Source organism: Epinephelus lanceolatus, unplaced genomic scaffold (assembly GCF_041903045.1).
Source record: "Epinephelus lanceolatus isolate andai-2023 unplaced genomic scaffold, ASM4190304v1 scaffold44, whole genome shotgun sequence".
Classification (NCBI taxonomy): Eukaryota; Metazoa; Chordata; class Actinopteri; order Perciformes; family Serranidae; genus Epinephelus; species Epinephelus lanceolatus.
Window position 1 is genome coordinate 9,213 of NW_027556826.1, and position 13,288 is coordinate 22,500.

Genomic DNA, 13,288 nt, shown 5'->3' on the forward strand with positions numbered 1-13,288 from the left:
CCTTTAATGCCTGCCTCCAGCGCTGGGTGGAGGTGGGAGAATGAGGCCTGGGAGGTTGAGAGTCTCCCCCAGAGAGGGGAGAGAAGAGGGAGGGAGACAGAGAGCCAGAGAGCTGGGTGAAGTGAGGATGGAACACGGGGGATTAATTCCCCCTTTAATGCCTGCCTCCAGCGCTGGGTGGAGGTGGGAGAATGAGGCCTGGGACGGTGAGAGTCTCCCCCAGAGAGGGGAGAGAAGAGGGAGGGAGGGAGACAGAGAGCCAGAGAGCTGGGTGAAGTGAGCATGGAACACAGGGGATTAATTCCCCCTTTAATGCCTGCCTCCAGCGCTGGGTGGAGGTGGGAGAATGAGGCCTGGGACGGTGAGAGTCTCCCCCAGAGAGGGGAGAGAGGAGGGAGGGAGACAGAGAGCCAGAGAGCTGGGTGAAGTGAGGGTGGTACAGGGATTAAAGTGTCCCCTAAGATCTGACTCCAGTGCTGGGTGGAGGTGGGAGAATGAGGCCTGGGACGGTGAGAGTCTCCCCCAGAGAGGGGAGAGAAGAGGGAGGGAGACAGAGAGCCAGGGAGCTGGGTGAAGTGAGGGTGGTACAGGGATTAAAGTGTCCCCTAAGATCTTACTCCAGTGCTGGGTGGAGGTGGGAGAATGAGGCCTGGGACGGTGAGAGTCTCCCCCAGAGAGGGGAGAGAAGAGGGAGGGAGACAGAGAGCCAGGGAGCTGGGTGAAGTGAGGGTGGTACAGGGATTAAAGTGTCCCCTAAGATCTGACTCCAGTGCTGGGTGGAGGTGGGAGAATGAGGCCTGGGACGGTGAGAGTCTCCCCCAGAGAGGGGAGAGAAGAGGGAGGGAGGGAGACAGAGAGCCAGAGAGCTGGGTGAAGTGAGGGTGGTACACGGGGGATTAATTCCCCCTTTAATGCCTGCCTCCAGTGCTGGGTGGAGGTGGGAGAATGAGGCCTGGGACGGTGAGAGTCTCCCCCAGAGAGGGGAGAGAGGAGGGAGGGAGACAGAGAGCCAGAGAGCTGGGTGAAGTGAGGGTGGTACAGGGATTAAAGTGTCCCCTAAGATCTTACTCCAGTGCTGGGTGGAGGTGGGAGAATGAGGCCTGGGAGGTTGAGAGTCTCCCCCAGAGAGGGGAGAGAGGAGGGAGGGAGACAGAGAGCCAGAGAGCTGGGTGAAGTGAGGGTGGAACACAGGGGATTAATTCCCCCTTTAATGCCTGCCTCCAGCGCTGGGTGGAGGTGGGAGAATGAGGCCTGGGAGGTTGAGAGTCTCCCCCAGAGAGGGGAGAGAGGAGGGAGGGAGACAGAGAGCCAGAGAGCTGGGTGAAGTGAGGGTGGTACAGGGATTAAAGTGTCCCCTAAGATCTTACTCCAGTGCTGGGTGGAGGTGGGAGAATGAGGCCTGGGACGGTGAGAGTCTCCCCCAGAGAGGGGAGAGGAGAGGGAGGGAGACAGAGAGCCAGAGAGCTGGGTGAAGTGAGCGTGGAACACAGGGGATTAATTCCCCCTTTAATGCCTGCCTCCAGCGCTGGGTGGAGGTGGGAGAATGAGGCCTGGGACGGTGAGAGTCTCCCCCAGAGAGGGGAGAGAGGAGGGAGGGAGACAGAGAGCCAGAGAGCTGGGTGAAGTGAGGGTGGTACAGGGATTAAAGTGTCCCCTAAGATCTTACTCCAGTGCTGGGTGGAGGTGGGAGAATGAGGCCTGGGACGGTGAGAGTCTCCCCCAGAGAGGGGAGAGAAGAGGGAGGGAGACAGAGAGCCAGGGAGCTGGGTGAAGTGAGGGTGGTACAGGGATTAAAGTGTCCCCTAAGATCTGACTCCAGTGCTGGGTGGAGGTGGGAGAATGAGGCCTGGGAGGTTGAGAGTTTCCCCCAGAGAGGGGAGAGAGGAGGGAGGGAGACAGAGAGCCAGAGAGCTGGGTGAAGTGAGGGTGGTACAGGGATTAAAGTGTCCCCTAAGATCTGACTCCAGTGCTGGGTGGAGGTGGGAGAATGATGCCTGGGAGGTTGAGAGTCTCCCCCAGAGAGGGGAGAGAGGAGGGAGGGAGACAGAGAGCCAGAGAGCTGGGTGAAGTGAGGGTGGTACAGGGATTAAAGTGTCCCCTAAGATCTGACTCCAGTGCTGGGTGGAGGTGGGAGAATGATGCCTGGGAGGTTGAGAGTCTCCCCCAGAGAGGGGAGAGAGGAGGGAGTGAGACAGAGAGCCAGAGAGCTGGGTGAAGTGAGGGTGGTACAGGGATTAAAGTGTCCCCTAAGATCTTACTCCAGTGCTGGGTGGAGGTGGGAGAATGAGGCCTGGGAGGTTGAGAGTCTCCCCCAGAGAGGGGAGAGAAGAGGGAGGGAGACAGAGAGCCAGAGAGCTGGGTGAAGTGAGGGTGGAACACGGGGGATTAATTCCCCCTTTAATGCCTGCCTCCAGCGCTGGGTGGAGGTGGGAGAATGAGGCCTGGGACGGTGAGAGTCTCCCCCAGAGAGGGGAGAGAAGAGGGAGGGAGACAGAGAGCCAGGGAGCTGGGTGAAGTGAGGGTGGAACACGGGGGATTAATTCCCCCTTTAATGCCTGCCTCCAGCGCTGGGTGGAGGTGGGAGAATGAGGCCTGGGACGGTGAGAGTCTCCCCCAGAGAGGGGAGAGAAGAGGGAGGGAGACAGAGAGCCAGGGAGCTGGGTGAAGTGAGGGTGGAACACGGGGGATTAATTCCCCCTTTAATGCCTGCCTCCAGCGCTGGGTGGAGGTGGGAGAATGAGGCCTGGGACGGTGAGAGTCTCCCCCAGAGAGGGGAGAGAAGAGGGAGGGAGACAGAGAGCCAGGGAGCTGGGTGAAGTGAGGGTGGTACAGGGATTAAAGTGTCCCCTAAGATCTGACTCCAGTGCTGGGTGGAGGTGGGAGAATGAGGCCTGGGACGGTGAGAGTCTCCCCCAGAGAGGGGAGAGGAGAGGGAGGGAGGGAGACAGAGAGCCAGAGAGCTGGGTGAAGTGAGCATGGAACACAGGGGATTAATTCCCCCTTTAATGCCTGCCTCCAGCGCTGGGTGGAGGTGGGAGAATGAGGCCTGGGAGGTTGAGAGTCTCCCCCAGAGAGGGGAGAGAAGAGGGAGGGAGACAGAGAGCCAGAGAGCTGGGTGAAGTGAGCATGGAACACAGGGGATTAATTCCCCCTTTAATGCCTGCCTCCAGCGCTGGGTGGAGGTGGGAGAATGAGGCCTGGGAGGTTGAGAGTCTCCCCCAGAGAGGGGAGAGAAGAGGGAGGGAGACAGAGAGCCAGAGAGCTGGGTGAAGTGAGGGTGGAACACGGGGGATTAATTCCCCCTTTAATGCCTGCCTCCAGCGCTGGGTGGAGGTGGGAGAATGAGGCCTGGGACGGTGAGAGTCTCCCCCAGAGAGGGGAGAGAAGAGGGAGGGAGACAGAGAGCCAGGGAGCTGGGTGAAGTGAGGGTGGAACACGGGGGATTAATTCCCCCTTTAATGCCTGCCTCCAGCGCTGGGTGGAGGTGGGAGAATGAGGCCTGGGACGGTGAGAGTCTCCCCCAGAGAGGGGAGAGAAGAGGGAGGGAGACAGAGAGCCAGGGAGCTGGGTGAAGTGAGGGTGGAACACGGGGGATTAATTCCCCCTTTAATGCCTGCCTCCAGCGCTGGGTGGAGGTGGGAGAATGAGGCCTGGGACGGTGAGAGTCTCCCCCAGAGAGGGGAGAGAAGAGGGAGGGAGACAGAGAGCCAGGGAGCTGGGTGAAGTGAGGGTGGTACAGGGATTAAAGTGTCCCCTAAGATCTGACTCCAGTGCTGGGTGGAGGTGGGAGAATGAGGCCTGGGACGGTGAGAGTCTCCCCCAGAGAGGGGAGAGGAGAGGGAGGGAGGGAGACAGAGAGCCAGAGAGCTGGGTGAAGTGAGCATGGAACACAGGGGATTAATTCCCCCTTTAATGCCTGCCTCCAGCGCTGGGTGGAGGTGGGAGAATGAGGCCTGGGAGGTTGAGAGTCTCCCCCAGAGAGGGGAGAGAAGAGGGAGGGAGACAGAGAGCCAGAGAGCTGGGTGAAGTGAGCATGGAACACAGGGGATTAATTCCCCCTTTAATGCCTGCCTCCAGCGCTGGGTGGAGGTGGGAGAATGAGGCCTGGGACGGTGAGAGTCTCCCCCAGAGAGGGGAGAGAAGAGGGAGGGAGGGAGACAGAGAGCCAGAGAGCTGGGTGAAGTGAGGATGGAACACAGGGGATTAATTCCCCCTTTAATGCCTGCCTCCAGCGCTGGGTGGAGGTGGGAGAATGAGGCCTGGGACGGTGAGAGTCTCCCCCAGAGAGGGGAGAGAAGAGGGAGGGAGGGAGACAGAGAGCCAGAGAGCTGGGTGAAGTGAGGATGGAACACAGGGGATTAATTCCCCCTTTAATGCCTGCCTCCAGCGCTGGGTGGAGGTGGGAGAATGAGGCCTGGGAGGTTGAGAGTCTCCCCCAGAGAGGGGAGAGAAGAGGGAGGGAGGGAGACAGAGAGCCAGAGAGCTGGGTGAAGTGAGCATGGAACACAGGGGATTAATTCCCCCTTTAATGCCTGCCTCCAGCGCTGGGTGGAGGTGGGAGAATGAGGCCTGGGACGGTGAGAGTCTCCCCCAGAGAGGGGAGAGAAGAGGGAGGGAGGGAGACAGAGAGCCAGAGAGCTGGGTGAAGTGAGGATGGAACACAGGGGATTAATTCCCCCTTTAATGCCTGCCTCCAGCGCTGGGTGGAGGTGGGAGAATGAGGCCTGGGAGGTTGAGAGTCTCCCCCAGAGAGGGGAGAGAAGAGGGAGGGAGACAGAGAGCCAGGGAGCTGGGTGAAGTGAGGGTGGTACAGGGATTAAAGTGTCCCCTAAGATCTGACTCCAGTGCTGGGTGGAGGTGGGAGAATGAGGCCTGGGACGGTGAGAGTCTCCCCCAGAGAGGGGAGAGAAGAGGGAGGGAGGGAGACAGAGAGCCAGAGAGCTGGGTGAAGTGAGGGTGGTACACGGGGGATTAATTCCCCCTTTAATGCCTGCCTCCAGTGCTGGGTGGAGGTGGGAGAATGAGGCCTGGGACGGTGAGAGTCTCCCCCAGAGAGGGGAGAGAAGAGGGAGGGAGACAGAGAGCCAGAGAGCTGGGTGAAGTGAGCATGGAACACAGGGGATTAATTCCCCCTTTAATGCCTGCCTCCAGCGCTGGGTGGAGGTGGGAGAATGAGGCCTGGGAGGTTGAGAGTCTCCCCCAGAGAGGGGAGAGAAGAGGGAGGGAGACAGAGAGCCAGAGAGCTGGGTGAAGTGAGGATGGAACACGGGGGATTAATTCCCCCTTTAATGCCTGCCTCCAGCGCTGGGTGGAGGTGGGAGAATGAGGCCTGGGACGGTGAGAGTCTCCCCCAGAGAGGGGAGAGAAGAGGGAGGGAGACAGAGAGCCAGAGAGCTGGGTGAAGTGAGGGTGGTACAGGGATTAAAGTGTCCCCTAAGATCTGACTCCAGTGCTGGGTGGAGGTGGGAGAATGAGGCCTGGGAGGTGGAGAGTCTCCCCCAGAGAGGGGAGAGAAGAGGGAGGGAGACAGAGAGCCAGAGAGCTGGGTGAAGTGAGCATGGAACACAGGGGATTAATTCCCCCTTTAATGCCTGCCTCCAGCGCTGGGTGGAGGTGGGAGAATGAGGCCTGGGACGGTGAGAGTCTCCCCCAGAGAGGGGAGAGAAGAGGGAGGGAGACAGAGAGCCAGGGAGCTGGGTGAAGTGAGGGTGGTACAGGGATTAAAGTGTCCCCTAAGATCTGACTCCAGTGCTGGGTGGAGGTGGGAGAATGAGGCCTGGGACGGTGAGAGTCTCCCCCAGAGAGGGGAGAGAAGAGGGAGGGAGACAGAGAGCCAGGGAGCTGGGTGAAGTGAGGGTGGTACAGGGATTAAAGTGTCCCCTAAGATCTGACTCCAGTGCTGGGTGGAGGTGGGAGAATGAGGCCTGGGACGGTGAGAGTCTCCCCCAGAGAGGGGAGAGAAGAGGGAGGGAGACAGAGAGCCAGAGAGCTGGGTGAAGTGAGGATGGAACACAGGGGATTAATTCCCCCTTTAATGCCTGCCTCCAGCGCTGGGTGGAGGTGGGAGAATGAGGCCTGGGACGGTGAGATTCTCCCCCAGAGAGGGAGGGAGACAGAGAGCCAGGGAGCTGGGTGAAGTGAGGGTGGTACAGGGATTAAAGTGTCCCCTAAGATCTGCCTCCAGCGCTGGGTGGAGGTGGGAGAATGAGGCCTGGGACGGTGAGAGTCTCCCCCAGAGAGGGGAGAGAGGAGGGAGGGAGACAGAGAGCCAGAGAGCTGGGTGAAGTGAGGGTGGAACACAGGGGATTAATTCCCCCTTTAATGCCTGCCTCCAGCGCTGGGTGGAGGTGGGAGAGTGATGCCTGGGAGGTTGAGAGTCTCCCCCAGAGAGGGGAGAGAGGAGGGAGGGAGACAGAGAGCCAGAGAGCTGGGTGAAGTGAGGGTGGAACACAGGGGATTAATTCCCCCTTTAATGCCTGCCTCCAGCGCTGGGTGGAGGTGGGAGAATGATGCCTGGGAGGTTGAGAGTCTCCCCCAGAGAGGGGAGAGAGGAGGGAGTGAGACAGAGAGCCAGAGAGCTGGGTGAAGTGAGGGTGGTACAGGGATTAAAGTGTCCCCTAAGATCTTACTCCAGTGCTGGGTGGAGGTGGGAGAATGAGGCCTGGGAGGTTGAGAGTCTCCCCCAGAGAGGGGAGAGAAGAGGGAGGGAGACAGAGAGCCAGAGAGCTGGGTGAAGTGAGGGTGGAACACGGGGGATTAATTCCCCCTTTAATGCCTGCCTCCAGCGCTGGGTGGAGGTGGGAGAATGAGGCCTGGGACGGTGAGAGTCTCCCCCAGAGAGGGGAGAGAAGAGGGAGGGAGACAGAGAGCCAGGGAGCTGGGTGAAGTGAGGGTGGAACACGGGGGATTAATTCCCCCTTTAATGCCTGCCTCCAGCGCTGGGTGGAGGTGGGAGAATGAGGCCTGGGACGGTGAGAGTCTCCCCCAGAGAGGGGAGAGAAGAGGGAGGGAGACAGAGAGCCAGGGAGCTGGGTGAAGTGAGGGTGGAACACGGGGGATTAATTCCCCCTTTAATGCCTGCCTCCAGCGCTGGGTGGAGGTGGGAGAATGAGGCCTGGGACGGTGAGAGTCTCCCCCAGAGAGGGGAGAGAAGAGGGAGGGAGACAGAGAGCCAGGGAGCTGGGTGAAGTGAGGGTGGTACAGGGATTAAAGTGTCCCCTAAGATCTGACTCCAGTGCTGGGTGGAGGTGGGAGAATGAGGCCTGGGACGGTGAGAGTCTCCCCCAGAGAGGGGAGAGGAGAGGGAGGGAGGGAGACAGAGAGCCAGAGAGCTGGGTGAAGTGAGCATGGAACACAGGGGATTAATTCCCCCTTTAATGCCTGCCTCCAGCGCTGGGTGGAGGTGGGAGAATGAGGCCTGGGAGGTTGAGAGTCTCCCCCAGAGAGGGGAGAGAAGAGGGAGGGAGACAGAGAGCCAGAGAGCTGGGTGAAGTGAGCATGGAACACAGGGGATTAATTCCCCCTTTAATGCCTGCCTCCAGCGCTGGGTGGAGGTGGGAGAATGAGGCCTGGGAGGTTGAGAGTCTCCCCCAGAGAGGGGAGAGAAGAGGGAGGGAGACAGAGAGCCAGAGAGCTGGGTGAAGTGAGGGTGGAACACGGGGGATTAATTCCCCCTTTAATGCCTGCCTCCAGCGCTGGGTGGAGGTGGGAGAATGAGGCCTGGGACGGTGAGAGTCTCCCCAGAGAGGGGAGAGAAGAGGGAGGGAGACAGAGAGCCAGGGAGCTGGGTGAAGTGAGGGTGGAACACGGGGGATTAATTCCCCCTTTAATGCCTGCCTCCAGCGCTGGGTGGAGGTGGGAGAATGAGGCCTGGGACGGTGAGAGTCTCCCCCAGAGAGGGGAGAGAAGAGGGAGGGAGACAGAGAGCCAGGGAGCTGGGTGAAGTGAGGGTGGAACACGGGGGATTAATTCCCCCTTTAATGCCTGCCTCCAGCGCTGGGTGGAGGTGGGAGAATGAGGCCTGGGACGGTGAGAGTCTCCCCCAGAGAGGGGAGAGAAGAGGGAGGGAGACAGAGAGCCAGGGAGCTGGGTGAAGTGAGGGTGGTACAGGGATTAAAGTGTCCCCTAAGATCTGACTCCAGTGCTGGGTGGAGGTGGGAGAATGAGGCCTGGGACGGTGAGAGTCTCCCCCAGAGAGGGGAGAGGAGAGGGAGGGAGGGAGACAGAGAGCCAGAGAGCTGGGTGAAGTGAGCATGGAACACAGGGGATTAATTCCCCCTTTAATGCCTGCCTCCAGCGCTGGGTGGAGGTGGGAGAATGAGGCCTGGGAGGTTGAGAGTCTCCCCCAGAGAGGGGAGAGAAGAGGGAGGGAGACAGAGAGCCAGAGAGCTGGGTGAAGTGAGCATGGAACACAGGGGATTAATTCCCCCTTTAATGCCTGCCTCCAGCGCTGGGTGGAGGTGGGAGAATGAGGCCTGGGACGGTGAGAGTCTCCCCCAGAGAGGGGAGAGAAGAGGGAGGGAGGGAGACAGAGAGCCAGAGAGCTGGGTGAAGTGAGGATGGAACACAGGGGATTAATTCCCCCTTTAATGCCTGCCTCCAGCGCTGGGTGGAGGTGGGAGAATGAGGCCTGGGACGGTGAGAGTCTCCCCCAGAGAGGGGAGAGAAGAGGGAGGGAGGGAGACAGAGAGCCAGAGAGCTGGGTGAAGTGAGGATGGAACACAGGGGATTAATTCCCCCTTTAATGCCTGCCTCCAGCGCTGGGTGGAGGTGGGAGAATGAGGCCTGGGAGGTTGAGAGTCTCCCCCAGAGAGGGGAGAGAAGAGGGAGGGAGGGAGACAGAGAGCCAGAGAGCTGGGTGAAGTGAGCATGGAACACAGGGGATTAATTCCCCCTTTAATGCCTGCCTCCAGCGCTGGGTGGAGGTGGGAGAATGAGGCCTGGGACGGTGAGAGTCTCCCCCAGAGAGGGGAGAGAAGAGGGAGGGAGGGAGACAGAGAGCCAGAGAGCTGGGTGAAGTGAGGATGGAACACAGGGGATTAATTCCCCCTTTAATGCCTGCCTCCAGCGCTGGGTGGAGGTGGGAGAATGAGGCCTGGGAGGTTGAGAGTCTCCCCCAGAGAGGGGAGAGAAGAGGGAGGGAGACAGAGAGCCAGGGAGCTGGGTGAAGTGAGGGTGGTACAGGGATTAAAGTGTCCCCTAAGATCTGACTCCAGTGCTGGGTGGAGGTGGGAGAATGAGGCCTGGGACGGTGAGAGTCTCCCCCAGAGAGGGGAGAGAAGAGGGAGGGAGGGAGACAGAGAGCCAGAGAGCTGGGTGAAGTGAGGGTGGTACACGGGGGATTAATTCCCCCTTTAATGCCTGCCTCCAGTGCTGGGTGGAGGTGGGAGAATGAGGCCTGGGACGGTGAGAGTCTCCCCCAGAGAGGGGAGAGAAGAGGGAGGGAGACAGAGAGCCAGAGAGCTGGGTGAAGTGAGCATGGAACACAGGGGATTAATTCCCCCTTTAATGCCTGCCTCCAGCGCTGGGTGGAGGTGGGAGAATGAGGCCTGGGAGGTTGAGAGTCTCCCCCAGAGAGGGGAGAGAAGAGGGAGGGAGACAGAGAGCCAGAGAGCTGGGTGAAGTGAGGATGGAACACGGGGGATTAATTCCCCCTTTAATGCCTGCCTCCAGCGCTGGGTGGAGGTGGGAGAATGAGGCCTGGGACGGTGAGAGTCTCCCCCAGAGAGGGGAGAGAAGAGGGAGGGAGGGAGACAGAGAGCCAGAGAGCTGGGTGAAGTGAGCATGGAACACAGGGGATTAATTCCCCCTTTAATGCCTGCCTCCAGCGCTGGGTGGAGGTGGGAGAATGAGGCCTGGGACGGTGAGAGTCTCCCCCAGAGAGGGGAGAGAGGAGGGAGGGAGACAGAGAGCCAGAGAGCTGGGTGAAGTGAGGGTGGTACAGGGATTAAAGTGTCCCCTAAGATCTGACTCCAGTGCTGGGTGGAGGTGGGAGAATGAGGCCTGGGACGGTGAGAGTCTCCCCCAGAGAGGGGAGAGAAGAGGGAGGGAGACAGAGAGCCAGGGAGCTGGGTGAAGTGAGGGTGGTACAGGGATTAAAGTGTCCCCTAAGATCTTACTCCAGTGCTGGGTGGAGGTGGGAGAATGAGGCCTGGGACGGTGAGAGTCTCCCCCAGAGAGGGGAGAGAAGAGGGAGGGAGACAGAGAGCCAGGGAGCTGGGTGAAGTGAGGGTGGTACAGGGATTAAAGTGTCCCCTAAGATCTGACTCCAGTGCTGGGTGGAGGTGGGAGAATGAGGCCTGGGACGGTGAGAGTCTCCCCCAGAGAGGGGAGAGAAGAGGGAGGGAGGGAGACAGAGAGCCAGAGAGCTGGGTGAAGTGAGGGTGGTACACGGGGGATTAATTCCCCCTTTAATGCCTGCCTCCAGTGCTGGGTGGAGGTGGGAGAATGAGGCCTGGGACGGTGAGAGTCTCCCCCAGAGAGGGGAGAGAGGAGGGAGGGAGACAGAGAGCCAGAGAGCTGGGTGAAGTGAGGGTGGTACAGGGATTAAAGTGTCCCCTAAGATCTTACTCCAGTGCTGGGTGGAGGTGGGAGAATGAGGCCTGGGAGGTTGAGAGTCTCCCCCAGAGAGGGGAGAGAGGAGGGAGGGAGACAGAGAGCCAGAGAGCTGGGTGAAGTGAGGGTGGTACAGGGATTAAAGTGTCCCCTAAGATCTTACTCCAGTGCTGGGTGGAGGTGGGAGAATGAGGCCTGGGACGGTGAGAGTCTCCCCCAGAGAGGGGAGAGGAGAGGGAGGGAGACAGAGAGCCAGAGAGCTGGGTGAAGTGAGCGTGGAACACAGGGGATTAATTCCCCCTTTAATGCCTGCCTCCAGCGCTGGGTGGAGGTGGGAGAATGAGGCCTGGGACGGTGAGAGTCTCCCCCAGAGAGGGGAGAGAGGAGGGAGGGAGACAGAGAGCCAGAGAGCTGGGTGAAGTGAGGGTGGTACAGGGATTAAAGTGTCCCCTAAGATCTTACTCCAGTGCTGGGTGGAGGTGGGAGAATGAGGCCTGGGACGGTGAGAGTCTCCCCCAGAGAGGGGAGAGAAGAGGGAGGGAGACAGAGAGCCAGGGAGCTGGGTGAAGTGAGGGTGGTACAGGGATTAAAGTGTCCCCTAAGATCTGACTCCAGTGCTGGGTGGAGGTGGGAGAATGAGGCCTGGGACGGTGAGAGTCTCCCCCAGAGAGGGGAGAGAAGAGGGAGGGAGGGAGACAGAGAGCCAGAGAGCTGGGTGAAGTGAGGGTGGTACACGGGGGATTAATTCCCCCTTTAATGCCTGCCTCCAGTGCTGGGTGGAGGTGGGAGAATGAGGCCTGGGACGGTGAGAGTCTCCCCCAGAGAGGGGAGAGAAGAGGGAGGGAGGGAGACAGAGAGCCAGAGAGCTGGGTGAAGTGAGGGTGGTACACGGGGGATTAATTCCCCCTTTAATGCCTGCCTCCAGTGCTGGGTGGAGGTGGGAGAATGAGGCCTGGGACGGTGAGAGTCTCCCCCAGAGAGGGGAGAGAAGAGGGAGGGAGACAGAGAGCCAGAGAGCTGGGTGAAGTGAGCATGGAACACAGGGGATTAATTCCCCCTTTAATGCCTGCCTCCAGCGCTGGGTGGAGGTGGGAGAATGAGGCCTGGGAGGTTGAGAGTCTCCCCCAGAGAGGGGAGAGAAGAGGGAGGGAGACAGAGAGCCAGAGAGCTGGGTGAAGTGAGGGTGGAACACAGGGGATTAATTCCCCCTTTAATGCCTGCCTCCAGCGCTTGGTGGAGGTGGGAGAATGATGCCTGGGACGGTGAGAGTCTCCCCCAGAGAGGGGAGAGAGGAGGGAGGGAGACAGAGAGCCAGAGAGCTGGGTGAAGTGAGGGTGGTACAGGGATTAAAGTGTCCCCTAAGATCTTACTCCAGTGCTGGGTGGAGGTGGGAGAATGAGGCCTGGGACGGTGAGAGTCTCCCCCAGAGAGGGGAGAGAAGAGGGAGGGAGACAGAGAGCCAGAGAGCTGGGTGAAGTGAGGGTGGAACACAGGGGATTAATTCCCCCTTTAATGCCTGCCTCCAGCGCTGGGTGGAGGTGGGAGAGTGATGCCTGGGAGGTTGAGAGTCTCCCCCAGAGAGGGGAGAGAGGAGGGAGGGAGACAGAGAGCCAGAGAGCTGGGTGAAGTGAGGGTGGAACACAGGGGATTAATTCCCCCTTTAATGCCTGCCTCCAGCGCTGGGTGGAGGTGGGAGAATGAGGCCTGGGAGGTTGAGAGTCTCCCCCAGAGAGGGGAGAGAGGAGGGAGGGAGACAGAGAGCCAGAGAGCTGGGTGAAGTGAGGGTGGTACAGGGATTAAAGTGTCCCCTAAGATCTTACTCCAGTGCTGGGTGGAGGTGGGAGAATGAGGCCTGGGACGGTGAGAGTCTCCCCCAGAGAGGGGAGAGGAGAGGGAGGGAGACAGAGAGCCAGAGAGCTGGGTGAAGTGAGGGTGGTACACGGGGGATTAATTCCCCCTTTAATGCCTGCCTCCAGTGCTGGGTGGAGGTGGGAGAATGAGGCCTGGGACGGTGAGAGTCTCCCCCAGAGAGGGGAGAGAAGAGGGAGGGAGGGAGACAGAGAGCCAGAGAGCTGGGTGAAGTGAGGGTGGTACACGGGGGATTAATTCCCCCTTTAATGCCTGCCTCCAGTGCTGGGTGGAGGTGGGAGAATGAGGCCTGGGACGGTGAGAGTCTCCCCCAGAGAGGGGAGAGAAGAGGGAGGGAGACAGAGAGCCAGAGAGCTGGGTGAAGTGAGCATGGAACACAGGGGATTAATTCCCCCTTTAATGCCTGCCTCCAGCGCTGGGTGGAGGTGGGAGAATGAGGCCTGGGACGGTGAGAGTCTCCCCCAGAGAGGGGAGAGAAGAGGGAGGGAGGGAGACAGAGAGCCAGAGAGCTGGGTGAAGTGAGGGTGGTACACGGGGGATTAATTCCCCCTTTAATGCCTGCCTCCAGTGCTGGGTGGAGGTGGGAGAATGAGGCCTGGGACGGTGAGAGTCTCCCCCAGAGAGGGGAGAGAAGAGGGAGGGAGACAGAGAGCCAGAGAGCTGGGTGAAGTGAGCATGGAACACAGGGGATTAATTCCCCCTTTAATGCCTGCCTCCAGCGCTGGGTGGAGGTGGGAGAATGAGGCCTGGGAGGTTGAGAGTCTCCCCCAGAGAGGGGAGAGAAGAGGGAGGGAGACAGAGAGCCAGAGAGCTGGGTGAAGTGAGGATGGAACACAGGGGATTAATTCCCCCTTTAATGCCTGCC